At 40.9% G+C, this 13,778-nt stretch overlaps 1 protein-coding gene across 1 annotated transcript in view; it reads left to right on the forward strand.

Moving 5' to 3' along the window:
* Positions 1-13,778, forward strand: part of slc8a2b (solute carrier family 8 member 2b) — a 238,522-nt gene that overhangs the window by 129,699 nt on the left and 95,045 nt on the right. The window contains exon 3 of the mRNA XM_084717566.1: positions 6,778-6,840. The gene's annotated coding sequence lies outside the window, so the exon portion shown is untranslated. The remainder of the gene's footprint in view (positions 1-6,777; positions 6,841-13,778) is intronic.

Raw genomic sequence — 13,778 nt, forward strand, 5'->3', positions numbered from 1 at the left:
TAGAAACAAACATTTTGTAATAAGAGACCAGACATCTCACTGTCATACAATGACATCAGTTCTATAACTGATTTAATTATTTTAAGCCCGGTCCTGATTGGATTATTTTAATAATAAAATAATCTACATAATGACGTGTTCCTGCAGACTCATAATACTGAAATCTGAAAGGCTTAAAAACACAGAAGGTACAAAATGATGTTTTTGCCCATTTTGGATCCCAGGAACACCTTCACCCCGGAGAGAGAACGCTATGTTTTTTTATTAAGCAGCTCCATCATGATGTGATTTATTTGTTGCAGTGATGGAGATTGTTAACGGTGAACTGTGGAGAGTCGGGCCTGAAGAAATCATTTTCTTCTGCAGATTACTTCACTCTGTTCACTGATAGGCCTCATCCCCCCTCCGTGTCACACACACAAATAAATCACAGCAGCATCTCCAACCGCAAGTTATTGAAATATAATATATAATTTTCTTTAGGGACATGTCAAGACAAAAAGGGCGCCTTGTTACCATGGTGACCAACATTCAGATGAATCAGGAAGCATTGTGCTTGAAGATCATATTGTCTGTCCTGTGAATGAAGTGAATGAAGCTGTTTTCGGTGGATGCTGTTTGACTCGACCTTTAGAAAAACTGCACGAGGTGTCAGAGGGAGACACGGAGATAAAGAGGCAGCGAGGTGACATGATGCATAACTGTACTGTACGGCATGCAACACAGGAAATGAAGGAAGGATCTCTGCAGGGCATAAGGCCAGGGCGATTAGAGAGACGGCTCGGAGCAGGAGATTATGTGGCGGTGAACTTTAGCGTCTCCACTCTTGATGAATGCCTCTGTAACGAAGGTGTTGGCGTCAACCTTTAGCCGAGACACTTACGTCAGCGGCGGCCTGAGCGAAGAACGAGGAGAGGAAGAAAAAAAAACTGATGTTTATTAGAGGATCACAGATAAGGTCACTGCTCTTCAATTACACACTTGACGTGTGTCAAGGCAACAGTACACACACACACACACAAACACAACCCTTTTAACAGCAACATATGATAAAAAAATAATCAAAGAGTGTACTGAGTGTTGTCCAAACATGACCAAAGGAATAAACCCTCCAACATGACTCCCAGTTTTCATAGATGTCCTCTGAATTGTCCCTCTTAAAGACAGACACACAAGATCCGTAAGTTATTTTAGTGGATATAATGATCCAAATTAAGAAAGATTAGTGTGTGTGTGTGATCCAGAGCTGCAGTGATTACTCAATCAATCAGAAGAAAAGCACAAGAAAATTAGTTGCAAACTGTTTTGATAACTGATTAATAAATTCAGTCTTTTTTTTTTTTTTTAAAGCAAAAGTGTCCGAAATTGGTCGTTCCAGCTTCTTAAACGTAAGGATTTACTGATTTTCTTTGCCATTTCTGAGCGTAAACAAAGTGTCCTTGGTGTTTAGACTGCTGATTGGTCAAAAGAAGTCACCTGAAGATGTCATTTTGGGCTCTGGGAAATTGTGATGAGCATTTTTTCACCCAAAAAATACAATAATCACTAACCGTGACAATGATCAGCAGATGAAGCCCAAATGTGATCGTGTATGTGTGTTTGGGAGTATCAAGGAAGGGATCATTTGCAGCTGTAATGAAAGAAATGAAGATGAAGCTAATTGTTAATCTTATTTTGAAAATTAAAGGGCCAGTGTTTACGATTTAGTGGCATCTAGGTTGCAGATTGCAACCAACTGAAAGCTGCTCAGCTCGCCCTCCCCTTCCAAGCATGTAGGATAACCTACAGCAGCTGCAAAACTCATGGAAAATGCAAATTGCTGAATCTAAAGCCCGTGTTTGGTTTGTCTGTTCTGAGCTACTTTAAGAACACGGCAGTGCAACATGGCAGTGCAACATGGCGCCTCTGTGTGAAGAGGACTCACTCCCTCTGTAGATAGAAAGTGAAAACACAACAATTGTTATTTTGGGGTGATTACATATTATTGAAAACATGCTAACCCAGGGCTAAAAGGTGCCAGTGTGAAAAAGGGGTTAAAAGATTAAAGAACATTATAGATGGTTCATATTAGCTGATATTTAAACCAGGGCTATAGATGTGCGATGTGAATCATATAGTTTAACCCTGGACTCCCAGTGTGTGTATAAAAGGAGGGCAAGTTATCCCAGGTCTGTATCCCAGGGCAAAGGATAGTCGTGGGCTAAGAATATGAAGTGTGAAAAGCCTTAATGTTTGACAACTTTTTCCCATTTTCCTTCAGCCTCTTCTACTTCTGTTACATTGAGTGATTTCTTTAAATAGTCTTCGGTCCGCCTCACAGCTGACTTCAAAAGTGATTAGGTCTGATTAAGAATGACCAAATAATCCAGTCAAAGTTCTATCGAAACTTTTGCAATCAAACAATACCTATACTCAAACCTTTTTGTATCTTTTTTCTCACAGCCAATCACTACGAATGTTCTTTTTTATTTAATGTGACATGTTACTGGCCGACTAAAGCAGCAGCTACAACCCAAACAGTCTGCAGTGTGATGAAGCCAAGGGCAGTGTATTTCACAGTGTTGGCAGTTCAGTGTGCCGAGATGCCACAAAACATTAGAAAACATGGCTACACGACACACTAGTAGTGCTTGAGATCAGTCTGAGTCTTGTGACTGGTCTCAAGATCACTTTTTAAGGTGTCAACTGATCTATAAACACAGGTTTGGATCACATTGAACTTTGCTCTTTGGTTTTGAAAATCTCACATTAAAACTTGAAGGATACCGTTGACCTTTCATTTAGTTTAGTATTCTCTGAAAATCAGAGAAAAATTCAACACAATATGCAACAAAGTGGGCTCAGAATCTTTTAATAATTTGTTAGTTTCATGTTGGAATCTCCCTGTTAGGCTCATAGTAATCTTCTTTCTTGCCTTAATCTCCGCTACTTCTGTTTCTCTGCAAGTCACACTAGAGTTTTAGGAATTTGTTTAAAGGCAAACTGTGCAGGATTTCTCAAAAAAAAACAGTGCTGTTACACAACCAATCAGAAGTGTGTAGCAACGCCTGCAGCCCATCCATCCATCCATCTTCAACTGCTTATCCGAACTCGGGTCACAGAGGTATCAGTTCAAGCAGGGGACCCCAGACATCCCTTTCCCCGGCTACATTATCCAGCTCTGACTGGGGGATCCTGAGGCGTTCCCAGGTCAGGGTGGAGATATAATCCCTCCTCCTAGTCCTCGGTCTGCCCTGTGGCCTCCTCCCAGCTGGATGTGCCTAAAACACCTCTCTAGGGAGGTGGCCAGGTGGCATCCTTACAAAATGCCTGAACCACCTCAACTGGCTCCTTTCTACGCAAAGGAGCAGCGGCTCTACTCCGAGTCTGTCACGGATGACTGAGCTTCTCACCCTGTCACTAAGGGAGATGCCGGCAACCCTCCTGAGAAAACCCATTTCAACCGCTTGTATCTGCCATCTCGTTCTTTCAGTCTTTCAGAAGATTTGACCTGCAGCCCCTACCTTCTTATTTTCTCATTATTTTGCTGCTCAGGAATGAGACTCAACAATCATCTATCCCTCTGGTGCTTTTTCAAACAGCAACTGACACATCCTACCGATTCTACTTTAAATTCTTCTCCTAATGTCAGCATACGGATGGAGAATGAAAAAGATTAATTCCAGCGAAGGCTGTATTGTGCGTTCAAATACTGTGTGTGTATCTTTCACACGTGAAGCGTTTTACTACGTGTGTGCTGTGTGCCCCTCCATCCACGAAATCGTCGTCCGTCTGTCCGTCTCTGACCGGTCGTCCCTCTCAGCAGATAAAGAGATATTGACAGAGTGAAGAAAAGGCTCCATCGACGTGTTAATAGAGGTCAGGACCTGTGGAGAGGGTTAGGAGATGCTGTGTCCCAAATCACATTTACACAAAATACATGAAATACAGCCTAAAAATGCTTTACTTTTTAATTTACTATATACAGCTGTTGCATTCAGTGCAGCCCTCCATTTCTTATAATTCATTCTCCCCTCATTAGTTGTTTAATGGAGCGTTATTTTGATGAATGTCATGTGACCACATGATATTTACCAGGCATTTATATTTTGGTGAAAAAGCCACTTACAGGATGTAAATAATGAAAAGCAGGACTATTGTTTTCTTGTTAGCAGCCTAATCACAGAGTGTTACAGGAAAGAAAAAAAGCAACTAATTTAGATTAATTAACTTACCCGTTAACTTTCATGTTTAGATTGTGTCTGTTTTCTGTTGAAATAACAGTTTTTGAACAGTTATACCTAAAAGGTCACTTTCAGTGCCTGCACCTGTAGTCAGCTGGGCCTGGATTTGCGCCCTGTCCACCTTTTTTTAATTTTTTGCAGTTTGAGGGCAACCTACTTTTACTTACTTTTACTAATACGAGGGACTACTGGCAGCTACTGGCGAGGTTTTAAGTATGACAGCAGCGAGAAGTGTGCATTGAAGCGACTCGTCTTGAACAAACAATGACAGGTCCTGAAGAGGTTAGCATAGATACTGTCATAGCATCAGTTATATCAGAACTGGAAGGAACAACACTGAAGGCTTTTCTCCATGGAAAAGATGCTTTCACTCTTCACCCAACCAGTTTCAGCAAGAGTTTGATCTGATTGGATTTAGCCTGTGTCAGACATGATAGACAGATGGTTCTTCCAATCACCTGCCAAGTGTTTTTTTTAAGTGTCTGCCCTTTTCCTAACGGTTTCTAGGGACAACTTCCCAGATGCTGCAGTGTAACAAACCACCTGGTGTGTTTGGTTAAACTTACTGGTGATTAACTTGAAAATATATTACTTTAAGATTTGTCGAGGTGTACCTGAATGCACCGTTAGGTACAAGGGGAGGAGCATCAGATTCAACCTGTCCACTTCATGGACCAGGTCCTGGATCCTGCCCCTGAATACAGACACTGTTCAGTTATTCTCAGAGGCTCGACTGACTCTAAAGTACTAGTGAAAGATAAACTAAAGGCTGTTGAATCACACAGCATAAAAAACGAATGCATTTTTGGAGTTTTAGCCATATCTGAAAGTGTAACTTTGAAAGTTTCTACCCTGGATTTCATTGTCCAATGCTTTTGTGTCTAAGTGACTAATGGAGACAGCACTTTTTGAAATTGGTCCAGTATTGAGGGAGACTTCTGTAGCTGCCAGCTGCAAAATGGGCTCCTAATGGGTAATTGCATTTGTAAAAGTATGTCCACTAAAAGTGCTTGTTTTACCACTGACAGGCTCAGACTGTTATTTCTAAGTGTCTAACAACATTATTGAAAAGATCCCAACAGACTTTTGTTAGAGGGGAAGATCCTTTTTTCTTTTTTTAAACCAGAAACAGACAATTTATCACTCATGTTAAAGACACCAGATTCATTCACTGAAATGTTATCGTCTTAACTCGTAAAAATAAAAATCATCAACACTATTTTAGTTTCCACTGCTTCAACAACCACCTTGTTTTGGTCAAAATAAACTTTTTATTCATAGAATTAGATGTGAAATATATATTTTGCCTGTGACAAGTTTGAAAAGTTTGTTTTTACAGTGATCTGCTAGATAAATTATTGTATTTGTCAATAGAGTCTGGTGGCTTTGGCAAGAGCAACGAAACAACAGTTTCTGGTTAAACAAAAAGGACTTTACTCTTTAATAAAAGCTCTGTCTCTGTAGGGATCCTTTCCATAATGTTGTCGGATATTTAGAATAATAATCTGACAAAAACAAGCACTTTGATGGGCGCAGTTTCCCATGAGAATTACATTAGTCATTTAGGTTGAAAAATCCCAAACTTAACCTCTAAATCAATATTATTGGTAAACTAATTATTTTGCTTCAGATACTTGAACAAACATAATTCAATATGTCAAACTTTTACCATTTTAATTCTGCAAAAGCTATATAAAAAAATTCATGTCACCCTCAAACCCTTTTTGCAGACTGGGTGTAAAAGCCTGTGAAACTGCGAGACAATAAAACTCTTAATAAAATCCCCTCGAGTTTAGCTTGAGCTCTTAAAAGCAGAATTTCATCACAGGTTAGAAACATTTTTTGTGCGTCCGTGGTCGGAGAGAAATCTCTGTCACAATCTGCAGAGGATGACTCAGACTCATGATACTTCATATTTAATAAAAGACCAAAATCATCCCCACAGATACACCCGTCTCATCCTGCTTCTCTTCTTCAGTCCATTTCTTCTTTCTGCTCTCGTTCCATCTGTTATCATGTGACCTGCTGGTGGAAAAATACCACACACACACACACACACACACACACACACACACACACACACACACACACACACACACACACACACACTTCAATTTGAGTGTGTTATCTGTGTTGCACTTACTATCCGTGACCTGTCTCTGGGGATGATTGCTCACCTAATTAACTGACACCTATACAAATGAGACCTGATCACTGATCCACATCCCTCTCTTTAACTCTCTTGATCTCTGCCTTTATTTTCCTCTCTCACTCTCTGTATTCCTGACTCTGTCCTCTTTTCTCTCCGTCTTCCTCCCGTCCTCTGTCCTTGAGCGCAGGTGGGATGTTTTTCTCCATATTCATGCTGGATGTTTGATGTGCTCTGTTTTTTGTTTGTTCCTCATGTGTGCCTGTGGGAGTTTGCAGAGTTTAAAGATCCTTTTAGGCATTGTCGCCTCTGATCTAACTGTGAAATGTTTTAAAGCAACATGAAAGTGAGAGCCACTCATCTGTTAATCTCTCCTCCTCTCTGTCTGTCTGTCTGTCTCTGCAGTCTGTCAGTGAGTAGGAGCTCTATGTGGATCAGGAGTTAAAGAAGGAGCACCTGAGACTAGTGGTGAGTTTGCTCTCCTTTTTTATTTTCCTGGTCATATTTTCTCCTCTGGGGAGTGTCGGTAATTGGGCCAGACGGTGCCATGGAGAGGAGACAGGGGAGAAGACGTGTGGTGTCAAACGTCTCCGAGCTGAAAGTGCAGATTGTGTAATGGTTTAACAGGCGCTGTGAGAGACCAGATCCACCTACAGCAGGTCACACCTTTGTGAAATGTACCTCATAGAGGAGTGCTTCCACTCCTACACATTGTTGAGATTAAATTCTGTGCTGTTTCTGGCTCAAGACAGATCATTTCTTTACCAATGCAGCTGAGCAATTATACATTTATGTAATACGAGTCCCACATCATCTGGGAACAGCTCCAGCACCCCACAACCCTCCACAGGATAAGCTATAGGTGATGACTGGATGGATAATTCTGATCTTTTAACTTGATAAAAATAGTGTTTTGTCAAATTTCTATAGCCATGTTTCCACTGCATGATACGGCTTAACTCGACTTGACTTTACTTGCTTGATGCTAATACTTTTAAGCAATCCCCTAAATTTGTTGGTTCAAGTGCACTTTTGGTGACCGAAATATAAACTTCTACAGATTTACTGCAGCCTAACTCTTTAACTGTGATGCTTGTGCTGTGCACTTTTCTGAACTGTGATGTGGTGTTTCCTGAAGACAATGTTTCTGATGAAAAATGAGCTCGACTTCTCGGCTTGTTGAGGAAACCGGCGGTACCGTGGCAATCAAGGGGATGCCCCCCACCTGTGTTTTCACTGTTGTTCTGATTCAGCGTTTCAGAACTGCATCCAACGTTAGCAAGTAACCACCTTTCCTTTCCTTTTGACATGTTTTCACATCTTGCTGAGTCCATATTTTTGCCCTTTGTGTTTCTGGTTCTTCTGTAGAGATCATATTAGTAGTTTGAGGAGGTTTAGACTTCAGTAGCTCTGACATATCAGTATCTAGACGAAAACGAGACGTATCCAAAGTTTTTGAAGAATGTTGAACTAAAAGGCTCGAAGGAATCAGGATTTTTGTGGAACTGTCATATTGTGTTGGTGAAGATTCGCAGTAAGAAGATAAAACTTGGTTGACATGATGGACCTACGTGGAATATTTGGAAACCACAGATAAACTTTTTTAACCAGCAGACTCTGGTTCATGTTTGGGTTCATATTTTTTTTATTTTGGGGTACTAACAGAATAGTTCTGCAGGCTTTAATGTTCTTATTATGTTTCTTATACTGGGCATTTTTGCAGCTCCTTTATTCACCCTGTCTGAAACAGTTAGCTCTGATTGGTCAGTTTCCTGATCAGGGGATCAGGCACTGCCCACTGTGATTCACCTGGTATTCAGTGGGCGGGACGGTCCCTGTGTTTGTGTCGAGTTAAAGATGATGTCATGGCAGTTTCATCAGCTAAGAATCCCACCTATGTTGAAGGGGGACTGTCAGCAGTGGAAAACAAAACTGAGAAGTCGAGCTGAATCATGGCATTACCCAGTTTGCTAGTAGCAAATGTTAATATCAGCTGCATAAACATCAACACTTTACAGCTCACAGATGTCAGGAAACTTCCAAACTTGTGACGACATCAGTGGTTCATATAAACCGACTTCATCTGTAAGACGTCCTGTTCTTTATGACTCTGATGCAGCTGAGTAACTTCACCAACTTTAATCGCACCCAACAGCCAACCAGAGCAACACCAGGTCTTCTCGAACCTCCTCACAGATTCTGAGATGTGTGTTGTGATGTGTTGCGATCTGGCAGTGAGCAGGGAGCCCTCACCCCGCAGGTGGTCTCCCGCTTCGGTTTTGATCATTTTTATGTACAGTTTGTGCTGCTGTGCGAAAGAGACAGAACTTCACATAGTGACACACACACACAGAAACATGATGAGCTGTTTTTGTAAATTAAATCATCGGTGAGGGTTTTATGTTGAAACTGCAAATTACATGTTAATGTATGTTTCTCACCACGATGGGGCCGGATGGCGTCTTTTCTTTATCAGACGCTGAGCGCTGCCCGTGTGTCTCCCAGCAGAGAGACATTTATACGTGGCAGTTGAGATTTGTGTGAATATTTCATTGAACATCCTGCAGCACTTTAAAACTTTAAATTTTTATCACATTGTGTCATAAAGATTCCTCACGATGATGCGGCTGAGACCGAGGAGAATGTGAACTGTGTCTGAATCAGTTTCACTCTTATTAGATTTAATCTATATGATATCTATATAACACATTCTGACAAACACACACACATAGAGTCACAGTTGTGTGGCAACCAATGACCAAAAGGTTGAGGGCTAAAGCAATGCATTCTGGGTAACAGCAACAGTAATGGCTCATTAGTTCTATCCCACGGCAACTGAGCCGAGTGGTGATGAATGGGCACCATCGGGGGGTCATTACTGTATGTGTGTGTGTGTGTGTGTGTGTGTGTGTGTGTGTGTGTGTGTGTGTGTGTGTGTGTATGAGTGTGTGTGTTTTTGTATTACTTTGCCCTAGTTACGTATTTATAATATGTATACATGCTTCCATGCACATGTGTGTGTGTGTGTTTGTGGTGTTCATAAAGAATTATCTCTTAATTATCTGTATGATAATTAATAATCATGTTCAGTGTGTGTGTGTGTGTGTGTGTGTGTGTGTGTGTGTGTGCGTGTGTGTGTGTGTGTGTGTGTGTGCTCGCAGCTCCTCTGGCTCTCTGTTAATCCAGATCTGCTCACTCTGAGCTGCTGATGCTGTCAGGTTTTCAGGAATCAGACAGAACCTACAGCAGAACCTGCAGCAGAACCGGTCTTGACCTCCACAGGGGCCCTCAGCAAAGTTCTGTTCAGGTTCCCTCCTACTTCACCCCAGAGCCACACAGTCACACCTGACAGCCCAGTGCTCCCATTACAGTCCTCCCTCCTTTAAACCAGTTTGCTCATCTGTCAGTGCAGGAATAAGTAGACCTATACAGAACAGAATGAAGTATAAACAAACAATTGTTATTGAATCAAATTTTTAAAATATAATTTCTTAAAGAAGAGAACAAGAAGCTGTAGAAAATGCAAAATAACTTGAACTAACTTGAAAATTCTTTCAGAGGCAGTTCACTAAAGAGAGATGGTTCAGATCTGTAGTTCCAGAAACGTACTTGCAGAGTGCAGACTGCAGTCCTGATCGGCAGGAAATATTAGTCAGCTCAACTGGTTCTGATGCTTTGAGCAGTTGCACTGTTATTGTGTATGTGACACTTTAGCGCCTGGTGATAACAGCAAATGCAGTTTAAAACTACAGATTACGAATTTCTGGGGGCGTGTTTTTTTCTTTTTTTCCATCATTCTGGGACCAACTGTGACCTGATCTGATGCTGAACACAGCATGATTCTGTGAAAAGGAGATGGTTACCTGACAGAACTGTGAATTGTGCAGCCTGTCGTCTCACAGCTCACCGTAGCGGCTCCTGGCTACTCCATTACATTACTCCATTACCCGCAAAATTTTAAATTGACCTACTGTCGAAATATCCTTTAAACAATCGTCATCTTCTTTTGTAGAATCATCGAGCCCATTGAAAAATTGCATTGCATTTCTTGTGACTACTTCAAAATAAAAGTCAACTCTTGTTTCACCCATTAAATGCTTTTTATGTGAAACTACAGCATCAAGAAGTGTTCAGTTTCAGCCCAAGTCACTAATTACAGCATTTTTTTTCCCCAAGAATTTCACCACACATCCTCATACATCTATGACTGACACTCACTTTGACATTAGGGGGAGGCGGGGCTGTGTGCAACTAGGGTCGACCAACTCTGGATTCAGTTACTGTCGCTGCATCACACATACACGCCCACAGACACACACACACACACACACACACACCTCATACATCCTCCAGCTCTGCTCTGACACTCCTATTATATCTCCAATATCTCTCCATCTTTGTCTCTTCACAGTCTGCGCTCTCCTCACCTCTCAAACCGTCTCCATTCCCTGTTCTTCTGCTCTCATTTTCTCCCTCCATATTTTCTCCCTCCATTTTCTCTCTCATTTCCTCTCACCTCTTTCAGCTCTTCATCTCTCCAATTCGTCCCACAGATTTGTCACCTTTGCCTCCTCATCCTCTCCTGTCACAGCAGCAGTTTTAATAGGATGCATGTGTTTCTGTGTTTCTACGTGTGCACGTGTATGTGTGTTAGCCAGCTGTGGTAAATAGCCTCGTATTAGCCAACTAGGCTTCATCAGAATGATTTGTGTGTGTGTGCATTTGTGTTACACGCTGGTGTGTGTCGACTGAATTCTCCTCATCAGCCTGATGTGACAGTGATAGATGTTTTTATGGATGCTGTGAGGCGAAGCGCGGCACCGCTGAATGAACTAACAAAGTGTTGAGTGAGTGTGTGTGTGACTGTGTGTGTGTAATTGATGAGGTTGATGGGTCTCAGAGGTGTGTTTAATAGAGAGAACATGAAAAGGACGTATTACCATATTTTAGACAGCGAAATATTGGAGGAAGTTAAAAATGGAAAAGCCTCTGTGGGCGCGGCTCTCAGCTCTGAACACTGTTTAGATCCACAGCGTTAAAATCTCATATTGTGGATTGCTGAATGTCCAAATTTGGTCTTAATGTGTTTTGAGTGTTGCACCATATTTTGATTTATTTTGATGTAAATCTGAAGGATATTTTTCTCTAAAAGTGCATTGATTAAGAAGATACATTCATGATGCACATTTTCTAATGAAATGCTCAAACTATACAACCACAGTTTGGTGGTTGTATAGCTGGTGGTTGTCTTCTTATAGGATTTGAATTGATTGGGAGCAGTTGTTGTTGTTGTTGTTGTTGTTGTTGTTGTTGTTGTTGTTGTTGTTGTTGCCTGTAAAGCTCATTTTATGTGATTTCTTTCCTGGATTGCTGCATTTCTGTACAGTGGTTGTCAGTTTTTGTTGCCCAGGCAGGGGTCAGCATTGTTCCTGCTGTTGTCCAGTTATTAAATTTATTTTTGATAGAATAAATCCCATTAATCGGGAACACGTCTGGCACACATCAGGCAACTTCTGGTCGAGGGAGAAGCTGAAGGAGAAAATATTTTTGTTAATTAACCAATTAATAATTAGCCATTGAAATCCCTAGTCTCAACAACTTGTTTCTTGGCATGATGGTAACATCAGTGATTGTAGGGTTCAAGAATAAAGCCCGAGATATACTTGCTTTTAACTACGCGCTCCCCTACACATCACCTTGTGTATCCTGCATCCATTTGGAGTGATGGATTCACACATCCTCAGAAATCTGTGCTACGCAAACACAAATGTGTGGTTAAACAGCAAGTCTACCTACGGCCTAATGCTGTTTTTAATGATTATTAGATGTCACATCGACCTGTCAGTGTAGTCTGTTATGTGCATGTGTCTTTAAACATTCAACAAAAAGTGGAATGCATAGAAAGGTGTCTCCAGCCTACTGGGGCAGAGTAGGTATTACTTCCTTCTCAGAAAGTCATTTTATTCTTATATTACGCTGTCAGCTCTGCTGCTTCAGGACATACAAAGATAATGGATTGGTATAAGCAAAGAGAGCCTGGTACCATGGAGAGAATAAAAAAATTTCCAGACTACTTCCTGAACTGAAAATTATCTTCACTTTGGAGCGTTTTATTTTATTAAGATAACAAATGGAAAAGAACAGGAGGTCAAGGATCTCTTCAGTGTGCAGTAACTGTGAGATGGATGGTGGAAACGTACGTGTTTGACCAGACAGATGAGGGTTTTTTTTCCTGTTATGGTACCATCTGTGTTTTAGAAGCTGCAGGAGAGAAGAAGGAAATAAGAGAGAAACTGCATGAAGAAAAAGAAGCAAGCAAAAGAAGAATAGCACTTAATGAGAGAAAATAAAAAAAAGACACATGAGAATATCACCAATTATAGATCTGACTTTTCTCTAAGTCACACTCCAACATCAATTCGTTTCTCATGTATCAAAATGTTCTTACATAATACCTGCAATGCTTTAAGCTAAATGCAACATACAATATTCATCTAAGACCTGTATTTCCCATGATGCAACACAAAGCATGCCTATAAAAATGCTGAAAAGCGGTGTAAGGGAACTCTTTAGAGGATCGAGCTTTGACCCGAGGGCTCAAATCCCTGTACTGGTCTGAAAAATCAATGCAGGGAATTCATTCTCTGTCCTTCAGAGCTGCAGTCGAAACGGTTCAGTGAAGTTTGTAGCTGCTTTGGTTTAGTTTCTGGTGAGAAGCTGTAAAAAAAAAAAAAAGAAAAAAAAATGGTGTGTGACTTTCTATTAGAAAGCAGGAGCAGCAGCAGATTTGGATGCCGTTAACATCGTTATTCCCTCCCGTCAGTGCGATGTGTTTTAGCTGGAAATTAAAAGTGGAGTTTATCCAGTGGAACACTGTGGTAAATTATTCATGTGGCGGTGCTTCTCTGTGCACTTGTTCAGGTGTTAAGAATCAAAACAAAACAACTCTCTTTGAGTATTGTGCAGAATTCCTTATGAGATTTAACAGACTCAGCAGATAGAAAACAGTTCTGTTGTTTGGAAAGATTCACTTTAATGTGAAACGTTGTGCATCGACAACACAGAAGAGACGATGTAGAAACAGACCGTCTCTGTCATGAATATTAACGCTTTCATGAGGTGAACATCTGCAGCCACTTGTGGATTATGATGTTTTTGCCCCGATCATGATCCAATTTCCTAAATATTGAGAATCTGAGTCCAACCTGATACTTATATTTATCTAAATGTTGATTAAATATGCATCTGACACACTGAACAGCTTTAGTCTGCATAATCTGACGCTTTATTTTTGCACTAGCTGCTTGATCAGGGTTCGACAAACGTGAGCAGCAGTGGTGCAAAAAATATTCTGCTGTAGCTGCTACAGTAGCAATTAATACAACAATTAATTATGTCAGTGTCAT

Source organism: Lutjanus erythropterus, chromosome 4, assembly GCF_056507025.1.
Source record: "Lutjanus erythropterus isolate fLutEry1 chromosome 4, fLutEry1.hap2, whole genome shotgun sequence".
NCBI classification, from domain to species: Eukaryota; Metazoa; Chordata; class Actinopteri; order Lutjaniformes; family Lutjanidae; genus Lutjanus; species Lutjanus erythropterus.